The sequence below is a fragment of the Elephas maximus genome, chromosome X (genome assembly GCF_024166365.1).
Source record: "Elephas maximus indicus isolate mEleMax1 chromosome X, mEleMax1 primary haplotype, whole genome shotgun sequence".
In the NCBI taxonomy this organism is placed as follows: domain Eukaryota; kingdom Metazoa; phylum Chordata; class Mammalia; order Proboscidea; family Elephantidae; genus Elephas; species Elephas maximus.
In genome coordinates, this window is record NC_064846.1 from 37,798,993 (window position 1) to 37,812,910 (window position 13,918).

General features: G+C 40.3%; 1 protein-coding gene across 3 annotated transcripts in view; it reads left to right on the plus strand.

Annotated features, from left to right (window-relative positions):
- The window catches only part of KIAA1210 (KIAA1210 ortholog), a 110,695-nt gene that overhangs the window by 45,630 nt on the left and 51,147 nt on the right, over positions 1-13,918 (plus strand). The window lies entirely within an intron of this gene.

Here is a 13,918-nt window from a genome sequence, read left to right on the forward strand (position 1 = left end):
AAACATTTAATAAGTGAATGAATTAATAAATGAATGAAAGACCTCCTCACCAAGGCAGACCCAACTACCAAACCAATTGACCTATCTTTCTGGGCATGAGCTAGACAGATGCCTACAAAAGAAGGGTGGCAATGCAGAGTATCATGATGAAGAGTGCAGGTACGGAAACGCCTTTTCTCTGTACTTATGACTGTTTTCTAGAGAGCCAATCATTTGGGTACATTTTTAGAACTAGTCGGCGCTAGCCAAGAATAAGGTGGCTGTTGGGAGGTTGAAGGGAAGAAAGGCTGCTTAGAAATGCTTTCTTTTCAAGCAGCAATGCAAGAGAACAAGGTCATCATTATGAGATGCATTTTTAAGGCTCATTGGGTTCAATCCAGATGGACTGCTTGTGTGCATGGTAGATAAGAAAATATACAATTAGAAGCATTTATTTATTTATTTTATTAGATTTAGCCGCATTTTCCTCTCTGAGGGAAAAAAATCTGCTTTCAGTGGGCTGTTTTCTGGCATGTGACACACTGCAGGCCCTCATTGGATGGAAGATGTTGAAAGCTACTTGTTGTTTAGGAATGCATAGTCCTTGGGCTCGGACAGTGAGATCAATGGTTTTGTTAGGAGAAGTTCAGACAGCTGTCAGCTCTCAGCTCATTGACCACAACTGCTGTACATTGTGGGGCATAAGTTACCCAGTATATAGATGACCTGTATAAGCATTGCTAGATACAAATGTAGGTTTTGACCAATACCCGCTGCCTAGGTCTAGCTACCCTTTGCACTTTTAGTAGCCTTTGAAAACCAGCCAGGGCAGGGCTCAGTTGCTGGCAATTTAAAAGCAGTCCCTTGAAAAAGAAAACTTGGAAGGCCAGTTTATACACCTGAATATTTGGCAACCACCTTGGATTCTATTAGGGTCTCAAAAGTAGCATAGCATGTGGACCGTACCCAGCTTTGTATCTCACTCCCAGGGCTGAGACCAAGGCTCCTGTTTATACAGAGGGGGCTCTGATGCAGTTGGAAGTGGTGAGGTCTTCTAAGCCAAAGCAGGCTGGAGACTTAGACTCTTGCAGCTGACATTGTATATCTGGCAATGGGTTGCTCACTAAGGCCATATCTAGCATTCACGTCACTGCCCTAGATCAATGAGCAGCCAACCACCATGTTTGGGGGTTGCCATCTCTTAGTGCCCTTCCCAACTCCTCATCAACAAAGCTGCCCTACTACCACAACAGCTACCCCACAGGGAAGGATAGAAACATTCTTTTCCTTTTACTGCCGATGGTAGAAAGAGATGTCTGTTGCTTAAGGTATTTTGAATCCTCATGGGAAAATAAGTTGTTTCTGTCCAGCAAAGAATGGGAAATTGGGGAAAATTGAAATATATTCATACTTAATGTTTGGCACCTGTTAACAGTTCTAAAGTCACTAGGCATTTTGTTAATTTAGGAACGTAAAAAAGTGTTAATGCATAATTTTGTTTGTTCACGCAATGGTTGTGTTTGGTAAATTCAGTTTTCTCTATTTGTTTAATACATTTTATTTCTTAGAGACATTTTACTTTTCCAGAAAAATTGCACAGAAAGTACAGAGAATTCCCATATACCCTTTCCTCCCACCCTACACAGTTTCTCCTATTAGTAACATCTTGCATTGGTGTAGTAAGTTTGTTACAGTTGATGAATCAATATTAATATACTATTATTAATTGAATTCTATAGTTTACTTTGGGGTTCACTCTTTGTGTTGTACAGTTCTGTGGGTTTTGACAAATGTATAACGTCACCTGTCACCGTTATAGTATCATACAGAACAGTTTCACTGCCCTGTGCTCCACCTGTTCATCCCCCCCCCCGCCGAACTTCTAGCAACCACCGATCTTGTCACTGTCTCTATAGTTTTACCTATAGAAACAATTCAAGAATGTCATATATTTGGAGTCATACGATATGTAGCTTTTTCAAACTGGCTTCTTTCATTTGTTGTTTTTATTGTCTTTGAGTGGATTCCAACTCATAGAGACCCTATATGACACTGTAGAACTGCCCCATAGGGTTTCCTAGGTTGTGATGTTTACAGGAGTAGATTGCACTTTTCTCCCACAGAGCCACTGGTGGGTTCGAACTGCTGACCTTTTGGTTGGTACCCCAGCGCTTAACAATTGCGCCACCAGGGCTCCTTTACTTTCACTTAGTAGTATGCATTTAAGGTTCCTCCATGTCTTTTCATGGCTTGATAGCTCATTTCTTTTTATTGCTGCATAATACTCCATTGTATAAAAAAAATAGCGGCACCAAAATTTGTTTACTCATTTACCTACTGAGGAACATCTTGATTTCTTCCAATTATTGGAAGAAATTATGAATAAAACTGTTGGTAAACTCAGTTTTAAAGCCTGAAGAGTTTATTAGGAGAGTTTTTATTCCATTAAGTGTGTACAAATTGTGTCACAGATGGAGCTACCAGCTGCTGACTCTCTCGTCTCTTTGTCTTTGCTGGTTTGTGAGAAGATGATTGCAACTGCAAATCCTCTAGCCTTTCCATCCACTCTTCCATTCTGAGATTTTGGACCAAGCAGGAAAACAATCACTGTATTTCTAAACATTTTGAGCATAAAGAGATAGCACTGATATTCCCCATTCGGAAGGCCAGAAAGAGATCCACCTGTAAGAATTAATAAATCTTGTTCCTTCTGTTTGGAAAATGGAAATCCCTTTAAAGACTAACATATAACATGCTCCTTCCTGTTTGTGAGCAGTCAGTGCACAATTTCTCCTCAGTGGACAGGAAGTGTTCAGTGGGGTGCTGGAGCAGGCTCACCTGACTTGTGTACATCTCTTCCCAAATGTCATATTGGTAGCTTGAAATCAGCCATGGGTGGAATAGTTACACCACAGAAATAGGCAAATACTACAAGTCAGAACATTTTCCCCAGACAGCCAGTGTTAAACATTTTCCAGCACAAAACAAATTATAGTAAACTGGATTTTTACATAAAAACCTTAGTATTTCATAGGTTTTAGAAATAATTTGGTGGGGGGGGAGGTGATAAAGACAGAAAGCCAAAAAATAAGAGTATAGTATTTTAGAACCAACCTACTATGTGCTGTATATTCTTTAGCACTTTCCCCGTGAATCCTCACAGTAGTTTTGTGAGTAGTTTTTTTTTTTCAGACAAAAATCTAAGATGAGAACTTGGGGGAAAATATGTTTCCTGTGGCATTTTTATTTATTTTTTAATTCTTTGTAGCACTAGGTGGAATTGCCACATTTGGCACATCTGTGATCCTATAGGAAACCCTGGTGGTGTAGTGTTTAAGAACCACAGCTGCTAACAAAAAGGTCAGCAGTTCAAATCCACCAGGCGCTCCTTGGAAACCTTTTGGGGCAGTTCTACTCTGTCCTATAGGGTCACTATGAGTCGGAATCGACTCGATAGCAACAGGTTTACGGTGATCCTGTATGGCGCCCTGGTGGCGTAGTGGTTAAGAGTTTGGCTGCTAACTAAAAGTCGACAGTTCGAATCCACCAGCCACTCCTTGGAAACCCTCTGGGGCAGTTCTACTCTGTCCTATAGGGTAGCTATGATTCAGAATTGACTCAATGGTAATGGGTTTGATTTGTTTTTGTGATCCTATGTATATGCCCAAAACCAAACCTGTTGCCATCGAGTTAATTTCCAACTCATAGAGACCCTATAGGGCAGAGTAAAGCTGCCCCATAGGATTTACAAGGAGAGCCTGGTGTATTCGAACTGCCAACCTTTTGGTTAGCAGCCAAACTCTTAACCACTGTGCCACCAGGGCTTCCTCCTATATATTTAAGCACATCCTAATAGAAATGCCCAAGTCACCCAAAACTGAAATTTCTTAAGCAGTGATTATCAAGCAGTCTTACAGTTTTCTTTTGTTGCCCACTCCATGCTGGCTTCTGCTTCTAATCATGTATATTTTAGAGTTCACTATTAAGTAGAGACATGGGGCTGCTTTTAGTGAACACAGATGGAATTGAATCTGGTCCTAATAAACAAGTAATTATTGATTCCCTAATAAATAGCTCACATTTATTGAGCACTAACTACATGCCATATCCTATGCTAAGCTCTTTATCTACGTTATTTACAACTCACAAACTTGTAAATTATAGCGTTTAAATTATAGGATGTTTAAGAATGACTCCGCTCAGTGGTCAGCGTTCAAGGGAATTGATAAGTTATGCTGGTATTCTGCACCACTCAGTGGACTTAGTTGTCGCTCGAGTGCTACTTACCGCCCACCTTACTGTGCTTACTTACAGTGCTAGTTGCTAAGAGGACTGTCAAAGAGGACCTACAGTCTTGATAGGGGGCAGGAGCTAAGACGCAGGGACTATATCTAATTCATTTCTCTATGATATCCAGAACATAGTAAGTGCTTAATTTTAATACATATTTGCTGAATGGATGAATGAATGAGTAGAGAGTGCATTCAGAAGTTGGGCCATTTCCATGGCACAACACCAGGCAGATTGTCCAATAGGCCAGGTAAGCACACTGCTTACCTTGCTTACTAGATCATTTGTCGTGAACAATTCCACATTTTTTCACATCAAAGACTCTGCTTCTAGGTGTGGCTGGCATCTGTCTGTCTCCCAATCCCACGGCAGCTTCCTACATAATCAAAGCCTCTTTTCAATTTACAATCCCTGACAGGTGTGGATGACCCAGTAAGCAAGGTAAGCACAGACTTACTTGTGCTTACTTACTAATCTGTAGTGAAATTTTTCACTACAGTTGATCTGGTAAGCACAGTAAGCACCATGCTTAACCTTGCCTATTGGATAATCCGCCCCTGGTACAAATTGTGGTGCCACGAGTCAAGTTTGAGGCATTCAGATAAAACAGAGAAGTGTCAATTATAGTGCTTGGTGGAAGGCTGGACTTAAACTGGGCCTTGCATTTTAGGGACCTTTCTAATAGGCAGGTGCAGGAATAGTCAGCACACAGATACATCACGGTATTTCAGAGCTAGAAGGAATCCTAGCTCAGCATTTCCTAAAGTGTGTTTTGCTGGATATTCTGCCTACATGCGTTTGGGAGACAATATCATTGCCCTGGTGGCATACTGGTTAAGTGCTACAGCTGCTAAGCAAAAGGTCAGCAGTTCGAATCCGCCAGGCGCTCCTTGGAAACTCTACAGGGCAGTTCTACTCTGTCCTATAGGGTCGCTATGAGTCGGAATCGACTCGATGGCAGTGGGTTTGTTTTTTTGGTTTTAACATTGCCCAGTTTCTTGGAGCTTCACCGTACACATAGGCACATTGAAGTTTCAGAAAAGTCTTTGGAAAATGGACCATTGAATTTTGTCTAACCCAGCGTTTCCCAGATTGCCTGGACTGCAGATCCTCTTTTCATGTAACAAACTTTAAAAGCAGCCCTCCGAATGCATTTTGGAAGATGCTGACCAGGTGTGATCCCCTGGTTTTCCTGCTGAGTCCCAGAGAGACGAAGTGACTTCAAGGTCTCAGAGGTAATTGACAGCAGATTCAAGCCTAGGATTCCAGGGTTTTCTGACTCTTGGGGTGGTGCCTTCTATTACACCACTAAGCCTTTCATAATGGCAGCCCCGTTGTCAAGTCCCTTTGCTGGCCCCTTTGTGGCCAGCACCGCATGCTGAGTTGACAAGAGGCTTTCTGGAGACCAGACTGTTGGGGATTGAAATGAGACACCCAAGTTGGTAAATTATTGCATGTGAAAGCAATAAGAGCTAATTCCTTCCCTGTGAAGAATGCAGGACCAACACCCCTCTCCTTCCCCTCTCCTACTGAGCCCTGATAAAGATGTATGTGCTCATTAGGAAACTAAAGAAAGCCCAAACAGATGGAGCCTAAGGAACATTTAAACCTCACATTCCTCACTGATGCCTGGGAGTTATTATAGATAGAGCAAACTTTCAATTATGTGCATGTGCAGAGGGCAGCAGCCTTGTAGATAATCCAAACCAATTGGCAATAAATTGAGGACACACACCATGCACACAACACACATGCACACACACACACCCCTTGCAAAACTCCTTGGTATTTGATTTTGTCATGCATTTTGCATGGGCAGCATCTTTGCCTGGATGGCACTTTCTTCTTGCCGATTCCCAGCCCTCTCCCTTGCTTGTAAATTCCTTCCTCAAGGAAGCCTTCCCTAATTGCACCAGCCAACTGCATTGACTCTTTGGGTCTGCATCCTTTCAACACGGAAGCTGGGCAGTGTAAACTCCCACTTGCATTTCCAAGGGTTCTAAAGGGGTTTTCACATGTGGAAGCTTGGCTCTCCCACTGGATTGTGATGACCCCTGCAACTGGGGTGGGGTCAGGGGAGTTACAGAGCATTTGCAAATAATTGCTGCATGTGAATGAACTTCCTAGGACCAGGGAGAAGTGGGTGTTAATAATTGGAGCCCAGAGGCAAGTAAATGCCTAGAGAATAGAGGCTGCCCAAAGATCACAAGCTGTGCCCAGGGCTTTTGCTTTTGCCAGCGACTCATCTGTTTTTTTGTTTGTTTGCTTTTTGTTTTTTTTTTTTTTTTTGGTGTTTTCTTTTTTTTTTTATTCTGCTTTAAATGAAAGTTTACAAATCAAGTCAGTCTCTTGTACAAAAATTTATATACACCTTGCTAAAAAAAAAAAAAAAAAACCTTGCTATATACTCCTAATTGCTCTCCCCCTAATGAGACAGCACACTCCTTCCCTCCACTCTCTCTTTTCATGTCCATTTCACCAGCTTCTAACCCCCCTACCCTCTCATCTCCCCTCCAGATGGGAGATACCGACATACTCTCATGTGCCTACTTGATCAAAGAAGCTCATTCTTCACCAGTATCATTTTCTATCCCATTGTCCAGTCCAATCCCTGTCTGAAGTGGTGGCTTTGGGAATGGTTCCTGTCTTGGGCTAACAGAAGGTCTGGGGACCATGACCACCAGTCAGACCATTAAGCCTGGTCTTTTTACGTGAATTTGGGGTCTGCAACCCACTGCTCTCCTGCTCCCTCAGGGTTTCTCTGTTGTGTTCCCTGTCAGGGCAGTTATCGGTTGTAACCAGGCACCACCTAGTTCTTCTGGTCTCAGGCTGACGTAGTCTCTGCTTTATGTGGCCCTTTCTGACTCTTGAGCTCATAATTACCTTGTGTCTTTGGTGTTCTTCATTCTCCCTTGCTCCAGGTGAGTTGAGATGAATTGATGCATCTTAGATGGCTGCTTGCCAGTGTTTAAGACCCCAGACGCCACTCTCCAAAGTGGGACGCAGAATGTTTTCTTAATAGATTTTATTATGCCAATTGACTTAGATGTCCCCTGAAACCATGGTCCCCAAACCCCCGCCCCTACTACGCTGGTCTTTTAAGCGTTCAGTTTACTCAGGAAACTTCTTTGCTTTTGGTTTAGTCCAGTTGTGCTGACCTCTCCTGTACTGTGTGTTGTATTTCCCTTCACCTAAAATAGTTCTTATCTACTATCTAATTAGTGAATACCCTTCTCCCTCTCTCTCCTCTCGTAACCATCAAAGAATATTTTCTTCTCTGTTTAAACTATTTATCAGGTTCTTATAATAGTGGTCTTTTTCAATATTTGTCCTTTTGCAAACTGACTAATTTCACTCAACATAAGCCCTCCAGATCCATCGATGTTATGAGATCTTTCTCAGATTCATCACTGTTCTTTAACGATGTGCAGTATTCCATTGTGTGAATATATCACAATTTATTTATTCAGTCATCTGTTGATGGGTACCTTGGTTGCTTCCAACTTTTTGCTCTTATAAACAGTGCTGCAGTGAACATGGGTGTGCATATATTTGCTCGTGTAAAGGCTCTTCTTTCTCTAGGATATATTCCAAGGAGTGGGATTGCTGGATCCTATGGTAGTTCTATTTCTAGCTTAGCGCCGAATCGATTTCCAAAGTGGGTATACCACTTTACATTCCCACCACTAGTGTAGAAGTGTTCCAGTCTCTCCACAGCCTCTCCAACATTTATTATTTTGTGTTTTTTGGATTAATGCCAACCTTGTTGGAGCGAGATGGTATCTCATTGTGGTTTTGATTTGCATTTCTCTGATGGCTAATGATCGTGGGCATTTCCTCATGAATCTGTCAGCTACCTGAATGTCTTCTTTAGTGAAGTGCCTGTTCATATTTTTTGCCCATTTTTTAATTGGGTTCTTTGTCTTTTTGTAGTTGAGTTTTTGCAGTATCATGGAGATTTTAGAGATCAGGTGCTGATCGGAAATGTCATAGGTAAAAACTTTTTCCCAGTCTGTAGGTAATCTTTTTACTTTTTTGGTGAAGTCTTTGGATGGGCATAAGTGTTTGATTTTTAGGAGCTCCCAGTTATTTAGTTTCTCTTCTGCATTGTCAGTAATTTTTTGTATACAGCTTATGCCATTTATTAGGGCTTCTAACATTGTCCCTATTTTCTCATCCATGATCTTTATTGTTTTAGATTTTTATTTAGGTCTTTCATCCATTTCGAGTTCATTTTTGTGCACAGTGTGAGGTATGGGTCTCGTTTCATTTTTTGCAGATGGATATCCAGTTATGCCAGCACCATGTGTTAAGAAGACTGTCTTTTCCCCATTTAACTGACTTTGGGTCTTTGTCAAATATCAAATATGTGGATGGATTTATGTCTGGATTCTCAATTCTGTTCCATTGGTCTATGTATCTGTTGTTGTACCAGTACCAGGCTGTTTTGACTACTGTGGCAGTATAACAGGTGCAAAATCAGGTAGTGTGAGGCCTCCCACTTTGTTCTTGTTTTTCAGTAATGCTTTACTTAACCGGGGCCTCTTTCCCTTCCATATGAAGTGGGTAATTGGTTTCTCCATCTCAATAAAAAATGCCATTGGAATTTGGACCAGAATTGCATTGTATCTATAGATCACTTTTGGTAAAATAGACATTTTTACAATATTAAGTCTTCCTATCCATGAGCAAGGTATGTTTTTCCACTTATGTAGCCCCTTTTGGTTTCTTGCTGTAGTGTATTGTAGTTTTCTTTGTATAAGTCTTTTACAACTCTGGTAAGATTTATTCCTAAGTATGTTGTCTTCTTGGGGGCTACTGTAAATGGTATTGATTTGGTGATTTCCTTTTCAATGTTCTTTTTGTTGGTGTAGAGGAATCCAACTGATTTTTTTTATGTTTATCTTGTATCCTGATACTGTGCTGAGTTCTTCTGTTAGTTTCAGTAGTTTTCTGGAGGATTCCTTAGGGTTTTCTGTGTATAAGATCATGTCATCTGCAAATAGAAATACTTTTACTTCTCCCTTGCCAGCCTGGATGCCCTTTATTTCTTTATCTAGCCTAATTGCTCTGGTTAGGACCTCCAGCACAATGTTGAATAAGAGTGGTGATCAGGGCATCCTTATCTGGTTCCTGAACTCAAGGGGAATGCTTTTAGACTCTCTCCATTTAGGATGATGTTGGCTGTTGGCTTTGTATAAATGCCCTTTATTATGTCAAGGAATTTTCCTTCTATTCCTATTTTGCTGAGAGTTTTTATCATGAATGAGCGTTGAGCTTTGTCAAATGCCTTTTCTGCATCAATTGAAAAAATCATGTCTTTTATTTATATGACGGATTCCATTAATTGTTTTTCTAATGTTGAACTATCCCTGCATACCTGGTATGAAACCCACTTGGTCATGGTGAATTACTTTTTTGATATGTCGTTGAATTCTATTGGCTAGAATTTTGTTGACGATTTTTGCGTCTAAGTTCATGAGGGACACAGGTCTGTAATTTTCTTTTTTTGTGGTATCTTTACCCGGTTTTGGTATCAGGGATATGCTAGCTTCATGGAATGAGTTTGGGAGTATTCTGTCCTTTTCTATGCTCTGAAATACCTTTAGTAGTAGTGGTGTTAACTCTTCCCTGAGAGGTTCGTAGAACTCTGCAGTGAAGCCATCTGGGCCAAGGCTTTTTTTTTGTTGGGAGTTTTTTGATTACCTTTTCAATCTCTTCTTTTTTTTATGGGTCTATTTAGTTGTTCCAACTCTGTTTGTGTTAGTTTAGGTAGGTAGTGTGTTTCTAGGAATTCATCTCTTTCTTCTAGGTTTTCAAATTTGTTAGAGTGCAATTTTTCATAGTAATCTGATATGATTCTTTTAATTTCAGTTGGGTCTGTTGTAATATCGCCTATCTCATTTCTTATTCAGGTTATTTGCTTCCTCTCCTGTCTTTCTTTTGTCAGTTTGGCCAGTGGTGTATCAGTTTTGTTGATTTTTTTCAAAGAACCAGCTTTTGGTCTTGGTAATTCTTTTGATTGTTTTTCTGTTTTCTATTTCATTTAATTCTGCTGTAATTTTTATTATTTGCTTTCTTCTGGTGCCTTAGGGTTTCTTTTGTTGCTGTCTTTCTATTTGTTCAAGTTGTAGGGATAATTCCTTGATTTTGGCCCTTTCTTCTTTTTGTATGTGTGCATTTATTGATATAAATTGACCTCTGAGCACTGCTTTTGCTGTGTCCCAAAGGTTCTGATAGGAAGTGTTTTCATTCTCTTTGGATTCTGTGAATTACTTTGTTCCATCATTCATGTCTTCTACAACCCAGTCTTTTTTGAGCAGGGTCTTGTTCAGTTTCCAAGTGTTTAATTTCTTTTCCCTGCTTTTTCTGTTATTGATTTCTACTTTTATGGTCTTATGGTCAGAGAAGACACTTTGTAATATTTCAATGTTTTGGATTCTGCTAAGACTTGCTTTATGACCTAATATGTGGTCTATTTTAGAGAATATTCCGTGTGAACTAGAAAAGAAAGCATACTGACTGCTGTTGGGTGGAGTGTTCTGTATATGTCTATAAGGTCAAGTTGGTTGATTGTGGCATTTAGATCTTCCGTGTCTTTATTGAGCTTCTTTCTGGATGTCCTGTCCTTCACTGAAAGTGGTGTGTTGAAGTCTCCTAGTATAATTGTGGAGCTATCTCACTTTTCAATGCTGTTAGAGTTTATTTTATGTATCTTGCAGCCCTGTCATTGGGTGCATAAATATTTAATATGGTTATATCTGCTTGGTGTATTGTCCCTTTAATCATTATATAGTGTCCTTCCTTATTCTTTGTGGTGGATTTAACTTTGAAGTCTGTTTTGTCAGAAATTAATATTGCCACTCCTGCTCTTTTTGGATTGTTGTTTGCTTGATATATTTTTTTCCATCCTTTGAGTTTTAGTTTGTTTGTGTCTCTAAGTCTAAGGTGTGTCTCTTGTAGGCAGCATCTAGACGGATCGTGTTTTTTTACCCATTCTGCCACTCTCTGTCTCATTATCGGTGCATTTAGTCCATTTACATTCAGCGTAAGTATGGATAAGTATGAATTTAGTGCTGTCATTTTGATGTCTTTTCTTGTGTGTTGTTGACAGTTTCTTTTTCCTACTTAATTTTTTGTGATGAGTATTTTATCTTTTCCTCTTATTTGTTGTTGTTGATTTTGTTTCTGCTAAGGCTCTATTTTTTTTCTTGTATTTTATTTTGATGCATACGATAGTTTGCCTCCTTTGTGGTTACCTTAATATTTACCCCTATTTTTCTAAATTTAAACCTAACTTTTATTTCTTTATATCTCCTTGTCTTCCTCTCCATATGAAAGATCTATGACTACATTTCTTAGTCCCTCTTTATTGTTTTAATGTTGTGTTTTTACATAACAACATTGCTGTTTCCTTATTTTGAGCATTTTTTATCTTGATTTATTTTTGTGACTTCCCTGTCTGGGTTGACTTCTGATTTCTCTGTCCAGTGTTCTAGTTTTGGGTTGATACCTGATATTATTGATTTTCTAAGCAAAGAACTCCCTTTAGTATTTCTTGTAGTTTTGGTTTGGTTTTTTTGAATCCCCAAAACTTCTGTTTATCTGGAAATGTCCTAATTTCACCTTCATATTTAAGAGACAGTTTTGATGGATATATGATTCTTGGTTCGCAATTTTTTTCCTTCAGTTTTTTAAATAAGTCATCCCATTGCCTTCTTGCCTGCACAGTTTCTGCCGAGTAGTCCGAGGTTATTCTTATTGACTCTCCTTTGTAGGTGACTTTTCGTTTATCCCTCACTGCTCTTAAAATTCTCCCTTTATCTTTGGTTTTGGCAAGTTTGATTATAATATGTCTTTGTGACTTTCTTTTGAAATCTACCTTATGTGGAGTTCGATGAGCATCTTGGATAGATATCTTCTCATCTTTCACATTATCAGGGAAGTTTACTGCCAGCAAATCTTCAACAATTCTGTCTGTATTTTCTGTTATCCCTCCCTGTTCTGGTACTCCAGTCACTTGTAAGTTATTTCTCTTGATAGAGTCCCATATGATTCTTAAGATTTCTTCTTTTTTTAAAATTGTTTTATCTAATTTTTCTTCAAATATATTGGTGCCTAGTGCTTTATCTTTAAGTTCACCAATTCTGCCTTTCACTTGCTCAGTTCTCCTCCTCTGACTTTCTATTGAATTGTCTAATTCTGTAATTTTATTGTTAATCTTCTGAATTTCTGATGCTGTCTATGGACTCTTCTGGCTTATTAAATTTTTCATTATGTTCCTGAATAACCTTTTTAATTTCTTCAACTGCTTTATTTGTGTGTTCCTTAGCTTGATCTGCATGTTGCCTGATCTCCTTTCTGATGTCTTGAAGGGTTCTGTGTATTAATCTTTTGTATCCTGCATCTGGTAATTCCAGGAAGGTACTTTTATCCAGAAGATCCCTTGATTCTCTGTTTTGAGAGCTTGTTGAAGCAATCATGGTCTGTTTCTTTATGTGATTTGATATTGACTGTTGTCTCTGAGCCATCTATCTATAAGTTATTGTATTAGTTTATTTTAAGTTTGCTTACTGTATTGTAGTTTCTTGCTTTGTTTTGATATGCCTATAATGGTTGCTTGAGTGAGTTAGCTTGATTGTTTTCACCTTTGAAGCTCTGACGTCCTGTCACCAGATGGCTAGAGCTGTTTTCAGGTATTTTAGTCTAGGAGTCCATTCATTTTTCTTCTATGGATTCTGCTCAGGTGTCCAAGTAGCTGCCCATCAAGTGTGTGGTACAGGCTCTGTCCTACAGTCTTAGAGGGTCAGGCATGTTTGGCGTAGGTACTGGTATCTGGTTGCAGCAGGGGGTCACGCTCTGAACAAGGCAGGGGTCTGAGAATCATCTGTCAAGTGTCTCTGAGGAAAGCGTGTCCTTGTTCCCTAGAGCATACAGGTGGGTGGGTTCTGCAGGCAGACCATGGGCACCCAAAGTTTTTGGTTGTAAGGACTGGGAGGTATCAGTTATCCTTGGACCCCTGTAGTAGGTGGCTGGGTGACCTAAGTGGAGCCACCAGTCCTTAGGTGCCTGGTGTGAATAGGTGAGGACCCTGTTTAATAGGCAAAGCAGTGTCAAACTTCAAAGACCCACCTCTCCACTGCACAGCTGAAACAGTTGTAGTCTGCCAAAAAGGGCCTATTCTCCTGAAATAGGCCCACACAGCTCCATGCAGGGGGAAAGGTACTCAAAGTCCACGGACCATTTATTCCTGGACAGGAGCTGCTTCTGTCCTGAGCTCCCCAGGTTAGTGGAGCTGGTAAATTATCTTTTCCCCCAGTTGTGAATTTATTCCTTCTCCAAGGCTGGGAGAATGGCTCCAGGCACTCAACAGGGCCTATCTCAAGCCCAGAGAAATCAACGGCCACTGAAGCTGGCTTGGGGGTGGGGAGGCACGGTAAAGTATACACAAGTACTTAGCTTTTGCCAAGAGCGCCGTTCTTCTCTGGTTCTGGAGGTCTGAGTAGGCTGTGTGGCTGGCTGCTTCTCCCTGAGGAAACTGCATCCGAACTCTAGTAGCAGCCCGCTGCAGCTGCTCCTGGGAATGGTGCCTGAGGGTTCCCAGCAATTCAGGCCTGGTAACTCCTCTCCACTTCCGAACCATCTCTTC